Below are 12,374 nucleotides of genomic sequence, written 5' to 3'. Positions count from 1 at the left end.
GCAAGAGTCTCTTCAATAAATGGGTGCTGGGAAAATTGGATTTCATATGCAGAAGAATAAATCAGATCTATGCCTCACGCCATACACAAAAACCAATTCAAAATGAATCAAGGACATAAAAATGAAGACTGTTTTTGTGTGCCATCAAGTTGATTCTGACTCATAGTGACCCTCTATGACAGGGTAGAATTGTTCCATAGGGTATCCTGGGTTGTAATCTTTATGGAGAAGATCGCCAGGTCTTTTCTCCCTTGGAGACTAAAACCGTAAGACTCTTATAAAAAAATATAGGGGCGTGACTCTTGGCCCTAGTTTTTAATGATGGATTATTTAATATAACGAAGGCATGAACAGCAAAAGACAAAATAGATAAATGGGACCTCATAGAAATTAAATACTTTGTTCATCAAAGGACTTTATCAAGAAAGTGAAAAGACAGTCTACGGATTGGGGAAAAAAAATTAGACATTTCTCCAAAGAGGATATTAAAATGGCCAGCAAGCATATAAAAAGATGCTCAATGTCTTTAGCCATAAAAGAGATGCAAGTTAAAACCACAATGAGATATCACTTCACTCCCACTAGAATGGCTAAGATTAAAAAAATGGAAAATAACAAGTGTTAGCAAAGATGTAGGGAAATTGGAACCCTCATCCATTGTTTGTGAGAATGCAAAATGGTGTAACCATTGTGGAAAACACTTTGTTCCTCAAAAAATTAAACATGGAACTACCATACAACCTAGCAATTCCACTCTGAGGTATGTACCCAAGGGATTTTAAAGCAGTGATGCAAACAGACACATGTATACTAATGTTCATTGCAGCACTATTCACAACAGCCAAAAGATGGAAATGAGCCATCAGTGGATAAATGGATAAATGAAATATGCTAGAGAATACAATGAAATACTAGTCAGCCATAAAGAGAAATGAAATTCTGATACATGCTAGAACATGAATGAACCATGAAAACATAATGCTGAGTGAAATAAGTCAATCACAAAAGGACAAATATTGTATGGCCCCACTTATGTGAAATGACAAGGATAGGCAAAAGTGTAGAGACCATAGTTTATTAGTTACCAGGGCAGGTGGGAGGTGGAGAAGGGAGCCATTGTTGGGAAGCAGTAAGTTTCTCTTTATGGTAATGGGAAATTTGTCATCGATTATGGGTGATGGTTGCACAACATGATTAATGTAATTGATATCATTAAGTTGTACATCTGAAAAATGCTGAATAAGCAAATGTTTTGTTATATATATTTTTATAATAGTTTAAAAAAATGTAACTTAACAAAAAGCAAAACACTTTGGCAAACTAATATGAAGAAATCAGTAAACTAAGAGCATTGATCGTAATTGCTGGTAATAATCAGCGGTCCAAACCCTCCCACCGGTGGTTAGACACAGACCAGGCTGCTTATGAGAAGCTCATCTCCTATGACGAGTACGGCTTCAGGGCAGTGCTGCTCAGATCCAGTGAACCTCAGGCTTTAGGACGGCTTGTTAGCATAGAGAGTGCTGGGCCCACTTAAGAGTTTCTGAGTCAGCAGGATGGGACCTGAGCATTGCACACATTGGAGAACCACTACTCTCCATCCAGACATGGTGCAGACCTGGCAGGACTCATTTTCCTGGTGAGAAAGGTCATGAGTAGGAGGAGCACAAGAAGTCAATAGTTTGCTGTCTGCTGCTTTTTCCAAGTCTTGGAGCCAAGAAGGAGAACAGCTAAGAAAATGGGGGCTGAGTTCTGGCTTAGTGTGGGCTCCCCTAGAAGCAGATCCTGAGACAAGGATTTGCATGCAAGTAGTTTTATTTGAAAGGTAATCCCAGGAAACACAAATGAGGGAGAAATGATACAGGGGAGGGAAGAGGAAGAGGTTAATGAAGGAGTGCTAATGAGTTGGTACCATTGGGGGCACCCAGGGCTTGATCTAGAAAGGCTGTTTATGTGCGCCATGCTTGGGAATTGTCCCCTTGGACAGTGGGAGCCTAGAGAATTTTGTCATCTTCTCCCCTACCCCACCACACTCCTCGACTGAAAAAAACAGTTGCCATGAAGTCGATTCCAACCCCTGCAGACCCTCCCTACGTGTGTCAGGGTAAAATTGTGCTCCGTAAGGTTTTCGGTGGATGCTTTTTCAGAAGATCGCCAGGCCTTTCTTCCAAGGTGCTTCTGGGTGGACTAGAACCACCAATCTTTTAGTTAGCTGTCAACTCTGTTAACCAATTGCACCACCCAGGGACTCTTTCCCCTTGGCTGAGGATTTGCTTTTACCTCCAACCTCCCATGGTGTTTTCTTACAATTAAGCTCCTAGGAGTGGGGAGGTCCTCAGGCAGAGCAGCTGTGTGCAGGAGCTCGAGGTAGGATGGTAGGATGTAGTCAGTTCACTGGGAACTGTGTTGTGGTTGAAGGTGAACTCAGGTGGGCTGAAGGGACATAGTGTGGGACACCAACAGCTTCTGTTACAGGTTTTACCAAGCAGTGAAGTGACAAAAGTCATGTCCTTGTTTTGCAGTGAAATGCTTGCAGCCCTGAGGCACTTCAGAAGTAGGGCCCCACTCTCACCCAGGTGGTGACTGCCCCATCCTGGTCCAGAGGAAGTTCTATTCTAAAAGCCAGGCCAGCCCTCCCCGGGAAAAGCAAGCCAACCCACTGAAGCCCAAGCTGAACTCACCCAGGAGAAGCGAGTGTCAGTAGAGGGAGGATATCTCTGGGATCCTTACCACTGCAAGATGAATTCACAAAAACTACCACTCACACCTCCTTGTTCCAAACTTATCTCCAAAAATTACAAAGTAACATGCCATTTTTTGAAGCCTCTTTAATTTTGAATTTGCCATGGGCTCAAAGTGTTTCATAGCTTTCATTCATTCATTAATTATTTATTCCATGTCTACTATGGCTAGGCACAGGGCTAAATATTGGGAATATGGGGAATATGTTCTAGTAAGAAAGGTAAATAGTAAATAACTCTACAAATAACTAGATAAAATCATTACAGACTGAGATACACAATTTGAAAGAAATAAATCAGGCAATGGGATAAAAAGTTGAGTAACCTGTGGTGAGGTGGGGTGGGGTGAATGGACTGCTTAGAAAAGATTGTCAGTCAAAACCTCTGACAAGGTAATATTTAAGGTGAAATTTGAGGGATGAGAAGGTGCCAAGTGTAGGGAGAGCAGAAAAAGAGCATTTCATACAGACAGAAAGCAAGTGTGAAGGCCCTTGGATAAGAAAGAAGCAGCCAGCTTGGAACATAACAGAGTCTGAACAGAGTCGGAAACCTGGTGAGACAGGGTAAGTGATATGAAATTAACTTGGAGGGATCAGCAGGCTCTACAAGAAAACAGAAACCACACTGAGAATTTCAAGGAGAGGGAAGTTAACGGGAATTTGTTACACAGGTGATGCAAAAGCTGAGAAGCCAAACAGAAAACAGTGATAAAATCCAGATGTTAGCAGCACCAGGAAGCTGATACCACCCCTAGGCTGGAAGGACAAAGGGAGAATGTTGGGTTGTCAGAGCCCAGGGTCTCTTCCCAGGCCCAGCCAGGCAGAGCTTGGAGCAGGGAGAGAGGAGCTGTCTCCGGCAGGAGCTGAAGTCCTGGATGTGACACGCTGGAGGTAGGTACCAGGTAAAGCAGAGAGATGGGAGACATGCCCTAATTTCTTTCCTCTTCTTCAATCTTCTACCAGGAAGCCGGAGAGTGAAGGAGCCTGTAGAGGTAGTTCCTACAAAGCAGCACAGACCAGGGAGGTTGAGGTGAGTACACATGCCTTATATAGGCCATTCCTGCTCTGTTGTTAGGTGCCATCGAGTCAATACTAGCTCTTACCAACTCTACGTACAAGAGAATGAAACACTGCCTTGTCTTGCGCCATCCTGACAATTATTGTTATGCTGGAGCCCACTGGTGCAGCTACTGTATCAATTCATTTCCTTGAGGGTCTTCATCTTTTTTGCTGACTGTCTAATTTGCCAGGCATGATGCCCTTCTCCAGGGACTGGTCCCTCCTGATAACAAGTCCAAAGGGTGTGAGACAAAGTCTCACCATCCTTGCTTCTAAGGAGCATTCAGGCTGTACTTCTTCAAAGATTTAATGCCAATCCATTTCAGCTCACTAATGTCTAGGATATAGATGTTTATGTGTTCCATTTCATTTTTTACAACTACCAATTTTCCTAGATTTATGCTTCATACATTCCATACTCCTGTATTAATGGATGTTTGCAGCTGTTTCTTCTCATTTTGAGTCGTGCCATATCAACAAATGAAGGTCCCAAAAGCTTGACTATCTACATCATTAAGGTCAACTGTACTTAGAGGTGGCAACTCTTCCCCGGTCATAGTTTGAGTGCTCTCCAACCTGAGGGGCTCATCTTCTGGCACTATATTAGACAATGTTCCCATGCTATTCATAAGGATTTCACTAGCTCACTTTTTTTCATACATAGACTGCCAGGCCCTTCTTCCTAGTCTGTCTTACTCTGGAAGCTCAGCTGAAACCTGTCCACAATGGGTGACCCTGCTGGTATTTGAAATATAGGTGGTACAGTGTTATGGATTGAATTGTGTCCCACCAAAATGTGTGTCAACTTGGCTAGGCCATGATTCCCAATATTGTGTGATTGACCACCATTTTGTGATCTGATGTGATTTTCCTATAAGTTCTAAAACCTATTACCTCTACAATGTTAATGAAGCAGGACTATAGGTAGTTAAGTTAATAAGGCAGGCTCGATCTACAGGATTAAGTTGTACCTTGAGTCAATATCTTTTGAGATACAAAAGAGAGAAGTGAGTAGAGACAGAGGGACCTCCTACCACCAAGAACACATCCTTTGGACTCAGGGTGCTGCACTGAGAAGCTCCTAGGCCAGGGGAAGATTGATGACAAGGGCCTTCCTCCAGAGACAGAAAGCCTTCCCCTGGAGCTGGCATCCTGAATTCAGACTTCTAGCCTACTTGATGTGAGAGAATAAATTTCTGTTTGTTAAAGCCATCCACTTGTGGTATTTTTGTTATAGCAGCAATAGATAACTAAGACACATAGCTTTCAGCATCACAGCAACACACAAGCCAACACAGTAAGACAAACTGAGAGACAAGTAGGCTTCCTGTTCTAGTGCATCCATTTAGTCCTCGATGCAATGGCCAGATTAGGGGCTTCATAAATGCCATGGGTTGTTTGGTGGTAAAATTCTCACTTTCCGTGGAGGAAAACCTGGTTTAATTCCTCATCAACTCACCTCATGTACAGCCATCACCCGTCTGTCAGTGGATACTTCCATGTTGCTATGATGGTGAACAGGTTTCAGCAGAGCTTCCAGACTTCTGAAAATCAGCTAGTGAAAACCTTATGGATCACAACAGTCCAATCCACAACCGATCATGGGATGGCACAGGACCAAGCAGCATTTCATTCTGCTTTGCCTGGCATCACCATGAGTCAGGGTCAACTCTATGGCAGCTAACAATAACAACTATTTGCTGTCTTGTGGATTTTTCACAAAATGGAGCAATCGGACCAAACAATGTCTAGAACATTAGTCTTCCCACCTGAAATCATTATAATGTTCTTCATTCCTCAGCCTGCCTACCCTATTGGTTACCTAATTATCCAGAAAGGTGTTATTTTGTACCACTGAAGATTGCATTGTTTTCTGTGTTGTTGTTAGGTGCCGTCAAGTCGGTTCCAACTCTTAGCGACCCTATGCACAACAGAACGAAACACTGCCTGGTCCTAAGCCATCCTTATCAATCCACCTCGTTGAGGTTCTTCCTCTTTTCCTCTGACCCTGTACTCTGTCAAGCTTGATGTCCTTCTGCAGGGACTGATCCCTCCTAACAACATGTCCAAAGTATGTAAGATGCAGTCTCGCCATCCTTGCCTCTAAGGAGCATTCTGTTTGTACTTCTTCCAAGACAGATTTGTTTGTCCTTTTGGCGGTCCATGGTATATTCAATATTCTTCACCAACACCACAATTCAAAGGCATCAATTCTTCTGTCTTCTTTATTCATTGTCCAGCTTTCACATGCATATGATGTGATTGAAAATACCATGTCTTGGGTCAGGCGCACCTTAGTCTTCAGGGTGACGTCTTTGCTCTTTAACACTTTAAAGAGGTCCTTTGCAGCAGATTTTCTTAGCCACTCATAAATAGAGGGTATTCACATTTCCCGAGCTCTTGTGTGTTAAAATTTGGGATGCACCCCCATTGTGACAGGACAAGTGCAGGCTGGGACCTCCTGAAGTCTGGATCATTAAATTAGACTGAGATTCACGTAGACAGAGCCAGCCCGTGCTGGTATACTGAGCCGATCCAGTGCTGCTCAGCTGTCATGGTGCTTGGACTCAGCACTGAGCACTGTTCTGTCTCTCCCATCCCTTTATATGGGATCCCTTCCATTCTCCAGGGCCTGCACTCTGACCAGCCAGCCAGTACAGGATATGACTTCATTTCCTAAAGTGATCTCCTCTGTGGTTTCACAAAGGTTAATTCATTATTTCTTAGAAAATGTGAAATTGAACAAAAATATTGCTTCCCTTACTAAACAAACTAAGCCAGTCTGTCAGGGGATGTGATGTAACGATTTTCATGGCTGTTCCTGAAGCCCTGAGCACAGGCAATGCAGATCTAGTACTGCCTTTGTGATGTCCCCCCCCCAAAAAAAAAAAAAAAACCATTGCCTTTGAGTTGATATTGACTCATAGTGACTCCCATGTGTTATAGAGCAGAACTGCTCCATAGGATTTTCTTGGCTGTAACCTTTATAAAAGCATACCACTAGGCCTTTCTTCCATGGAGCTGCTGTGTGGGTTTGAACCACCAACTTTTAGGTTAGCAGCCGATTGCAAACCTCTTGTGCCACCAGCTCCCAAATATTCCATACTAGGCTAAAACAGCCTCCTGCCATGTGGACTGAACCCCCAGAGACTGGTCTGTGAGTCTTCAGTTGAGTCAAGTGGCCCATTAGCTTCTAAGGACCAGATGAGAGATCTCAAGCTTTAACATGGAGAGACAAGTGAAGACCAGTCAAAAAACCATACACTCCCCTCCCTTCCTGCTCTCTCATTCCCAGTGTTTCCTGGATCATCTCCCAATGCACTTCTTGTACCCAGATCCTTGTCTCAGGGTCTGTCTGGGAGAGACCATGCTGAGACAAAGAGGAAGAAGTGAGTGAAATCTTCCCTGAGCACCTGAAAGGTGAGCTGAGATCTGAAGGGAAAATGTTGTTGTTGTTGTTAGGTGCCTTCGAGTTGGTTCCGACCCATAGTGACCCTACATACCACAGAATGAAACATTGCCCGGTCCTGCACCATGTTCACTATCATTATTCTGAGCCCATTGTTGCAGCCACTGTGTCAATCCATATCATTGAGGGCCTTCCTCTTTTCCACTGACCCTGTATTTTACCAAGCCTGATGTCCTTCTCCAGGGACTGATCCCTCCTGACAGCATGTCCGAAGTATGTAAGACAGTCTAGCCACCCTTGCTTCTAAGGAACATTCTGGTTGCACCTCTTCCAAGACAGATTTGTTCGTTCTTTTGGAGGTCCATGGTGTAGTCAATATTCTTTGCCAACACCATAATTCTAAGGTGTCAATTCTTCAGTCTTCCTTATTCATACAGCTTTCATGTGTATATGACGCAATTTAAAATATCATGGCTTGGGTCAGGCACACCTTAGTCTTCAAGGTGACATCTTTGCTTTTCAATACTTTAAAAAGGTCCTTTGCAGCAGATTTGCCCAGTGCATTATGTCTTTTGATTTCTTGACCGCTGCTCCCATGGGTGTTGATTGTGGATCCATTTAAAATGAAATCCTTGACAACTTCAATCTCTTCTCCATTTGTCATGATGTTGCTTATTGGTTCGGTTGTGAGGATTTTTGTTTCTTTATGCTGAGGTGTAATCCATACTGAAGGCTGTGGTCTTTGATCTTCATCAGTAAATGTTTCAAGTCCTCTTCACTTGCAGCAAGCAAGATTGTGTCATCTGCATAATGCAGGTTGTTAATGAGTCTTCCTCCAATCCTCATGCCCCGTTCTTTTTCTTTTTTTAATATTTATTGTGCTTTAAGTGAAAGTTTACAAATCAAGTCAGTCTCTCATACAAAAATTTATATACACCTTGCTATATACTCCCAGTTGCTCTCCCCCTAATGAGAGAGCAGACTCCTTCTTTCCACTATTCTCTCATCCATTTGGCCAGCTTCTGACCCCCTCTGAGCTTTCATCTCTCATCCAGACAGGAGCTGCCCACATAGTCTCATGTGTCTACTTGATCCAAGAAGCTCACTCTTCACCAGTATCATTTTCTATCCCATAGTCCAGTCCAATCTCTGTCTGAAGAGTTGGCTTTGGGAATGGTTCCTGTCTTCGGCTAACAGAAGGTCTGAGGACCATGACCTCCAGGGTCCTTCTAGTGTCAGTCAGACCATTAAGTCTGGTCTTTTCACGAGAATTTGAGGTTTGCATCCCACTGCTCTCCTGCTCCATCAGGGATTCTCTGTTGTGTTCCCTGTCAGGACAGTCATCGGTTATAGCCAGGCACCAACTAGTTTTTCTGGTCTCAGGCTGATGTAGTTTCTGGTTTATGTGGCCCTTTCTGTCTCTTGTGCTCATAATTACCTTGTGTCTTTGGTGTTCTTCATTCTCCTTTGCTCCAGGTGGGTTGAGACCAATTGATGATCCTAGACGGCTGTATGCTAGCACTTAAGACCCCAGATGCCACTCTCCAAAGAGGGACGCAGAATGTTTTCTTAATAGATTTTATTATGCCAATTGATCTAGATGTCCCCTGAAACCATGGTCTCCAAACCCTGCTACGTTGGCCTTTGAAGCATTCAATTTATTCTGAAAACCTCTTTGCTTTTGGTTTAGTCCAGTTGTACTGACCTCTCCTGTATTGTGTGCTGTCTTTCCCTTCTCCTAAAATAGTTCTTGTTTACTATCTCCACTAAAATAGTTCTTGTTTACTCACCACTCTCATAATCATCAAAAATATTTTCTTCTCTGTTTAAACTATTTCTTGAGTTCTTATAATAGTCGTCTTATACAGTATTTGTCCTTTTGCAACTGGCTAATTTCACTCAGCATAATGCCTTCCAGGTTCCTCCATGGTATGAAATGTTTCACAGATTCATCACTGTTCTTTATCAATTCGTAGTATTCCATTGTGTGAATATACCATAATTTATTTATCCAGTCATCTGATTATGGGCCCCTTGGTTGCTTCCACCTTTTTGCTATTGTAAACAGTGCTGCAATGAACATGGGTGTGCATATATCTCCTTCAGTAAAGGCTCTTATTTCTCTAGGATATATTCCAAGGAGTGGGATTGCTGGATCTTATGATAGTTCTATTTCTAGCTTTTTAAGCAAGTGCCAAATCGATTTCCAAAGTGGTTGTACCATTTTACATTCCCATCAGTGTATAAGCTTTCCAGTCTCTCCACAACCTCTCCAACATTTATTATTCTGTGTTTTTTGGATTAACGTCAGATTTGTTGGAATGAGATGGAATCTCATTGCAGTTTTGATTTACATTTCTCTAATGGTTAATGATCATGAGCACTTCCTCATGTATCTGTTAGCTACCTGAATATCTTCTTCAGTGAAGTGCCTGTTCATATACTTTGCCCATTTTTAATTGGGTTATTTGTCTTTTTGCAGTTGAGTTTTTGCAGTATCATGTAGATTTTAGAGATCAGGCACTGATCAGAAATGTCATAGCTAAAAACTTTTTCCCGGGCGGAGCCAAGATGGCGGACTAGGCAGACGCTACCTCGGATCCCTCTTACAACAAAGACACGGAAAAACAAGTGAATCCATCACATACATAACAATCTACGAACCCTGAACAACAAACACAGATTTAGAGACAGAGAACGAACTAATACAGGGAAGCAGCGATAGTTTTCAGAGCCTGGAGCCAGCGTACCAGTCAGGTACGGCACAAGCACTAACCCCGGGAGGGGGACCAGCCAGTTCCGCGGGCGGCGTGGGACGCAGCCGGTAGGAGAAGTCCCCGGGAGGCAGCGACTGGTATTGGAGCGGGGAGAACAGTGTCCCAGCCGGGACACTCGGTCACGGCACAAGCACGGGGAGCTGCTCCACCCACCTGAACTAACCCTGGGAGGGGGCCCAACCGGTTCTCGAGGGCGGCACGGCAATGCGGCTGGAGGGACAAGAAGTCCCCGGGAGGCAGCAACTGATTTTGGAGTCGAGAGTGCACCGTCCCAGCAGGGGAGCCCTGACGCTGGCCGTGGGGCTGGAAGTGGAGGATCTGACCGAGACGCCAGCTGGCCAGACCCCCCGGGGGCAATCTCCACACAGCCAGCACACATAGGCGACGCGCCCCACGGGAATCTCAGATATAATAGTCATTCCAAGCAAGACAAGCAACTCTGGCTATATTCTGAGGTACTACTCTCCTATCTCTCTGTTCCCTCCCCCACCCTCGCCGGGCGGCTTCATTAACATCTGAATAGCCTGAGCCAGAGGGAGAACTCTGAGAGGGATCTGACAGCATTTTTTTTTAGCGGATTTTCTGGAAAAACTAGTTTCCCAGTGATGGCTCAGAGACAGCAGTCCATATCAAACCACTTAAAGAAGCAGACCATGACAGCTTCTACAACCCCCCAAACAAAAGAATCAAAATCTTTCCCAAATGAAGATACAATCCTGGAATTATCAGATACAGAATATAAAAAACTAATTCACAGAATGCTTCAAGACATCACAAATGAAATTAGGCTAACTGCAGAAAAAGCCAAGGAACACACTGACAAAACTGTTGAAGAACTCGAAAAGATTATTCAAGAACATAGTGGAAAAATTAATAAGTTGCAAGAATCCATAGAGAGACAGCATGTAGAAATCCAAAAGATTAACAATAAAATTACAGAATTAGACAACGCAATAGGAAGTCAGAGGAGCAGACTCGAGCAATTAGAATGCAGACTGGGACATCTGGAGGACCAGGGATTCAACACCAACATAGCTGAAAAAAAAATCAGATGAAAGAATTAAAAAAAATGAAGAAACCCTAAGAATCATGTGGGACTCTATCAAGAAGGATAACCTGTGGGTGATTGGAGTCCCAGAACAGGGAGGGGGGACAGAAAACACAGAGAAAACAGTTGAAGAACTCCTGACAGAAAACTTCCCTGACATCATGAAAGATGAAAGGATATCTATCCAAGACGCTTATCGAACCCCATTTAAGATTGATCCAAAAAGAAAAACACCAAGACATATTATCATCAAACTCACCAAAACCAAATATAAACAGAAAATTTTAAATGCAGCCAGGGAGAAAAGAAAGGTTTCCTTCAAGGGAGAATCAATAAGAATAAGTTCAGACTACTCAGCAGAAACCATGCAGGCAAGAAGGGAATGGGACGACATATACAGAACACTGAAGGAGAAAAACTGCCAGCCGAGGATCATATATCCAGCAAAACTCTCTCTGAAATATGAAGGTGAAATTAAGATATTTACAGACAAACACAAGTTTAGAGAATTTGCAAAAACCAAACCAAAGCTACAAGAAATACTAAAGGATATTGTTTGGTCAGAGAACCAATAATATCAGATATCAGCACAACACAAGGTCACAAAACAGAACGTCCTGATATCAACTCAAATAGGGAAATCACAAAAACAAACAAATTAAGATTAATTAAAAAAAAAATAACAGGGAATCATGGAAGTCAATAGGTAAAAGATCACAATAATCAAAAAGAGGGACTAAATACAGGAGGCATTGAACTGCCATATGGAGAGTGATACAAGGCGATATAGAACAATACAAGTTAGATTTTTACTTAGAAAAATAGGGGTAAATAATAAGGTAACCACAAAAAGGTATAACAACTCTATAACTCAAGATAAAAGCCAAGAAAAACGTAACGACTCAACTAACATAAAGTCAAACACTATGAAAGTGAGAATCCCACAATTTACTAAGAAAAACGTCTCAGCACAAAAAAGTATGTGGAAAAATGAAATTGTCAACAACACACATAAAAAGGCATCAAAATGACAGCACTAAAAACTTATTTATCTATAATTACGCTGAATGTAAATGGACTAAATGCACCAATAAAGAGACAGAGAGTCATGGACTGGATAAAGAAACACGATCCATCTATATGCTGCCTACAAGAGATACACCTTAGACTTAGAGACACAAACAAACTAAAACTCAAACGATGGAAAAAAATATACCAAGTAAACAATAAGCAAAAAAGAAGAGGAGTAGCAATATTAATTTCTGACAAAATAGACTTTAGACTTAAATCCACCACAAAGGATAAAGAAGGACACTATATAATGATAAAAGGGACAATTGA

The sequence above is a fragment of the Elephas maximus genome, chromosome 25 (genome assembly GCF_024166365.1).
Source record: "Elephas maximus indicus isolate mEleMax1 chromosome 25, mEleMax1 primary haplotype, whole genome shotgun sequence".
Lineage (NCBI taxonomy): Eukaryota > Metazoa > Chordata > Mammalia > Proboscidea > Elephantidae > Elephas > Elephas maximus.
Note: the sequence above shows the minus strand (reverse complement) of the source record.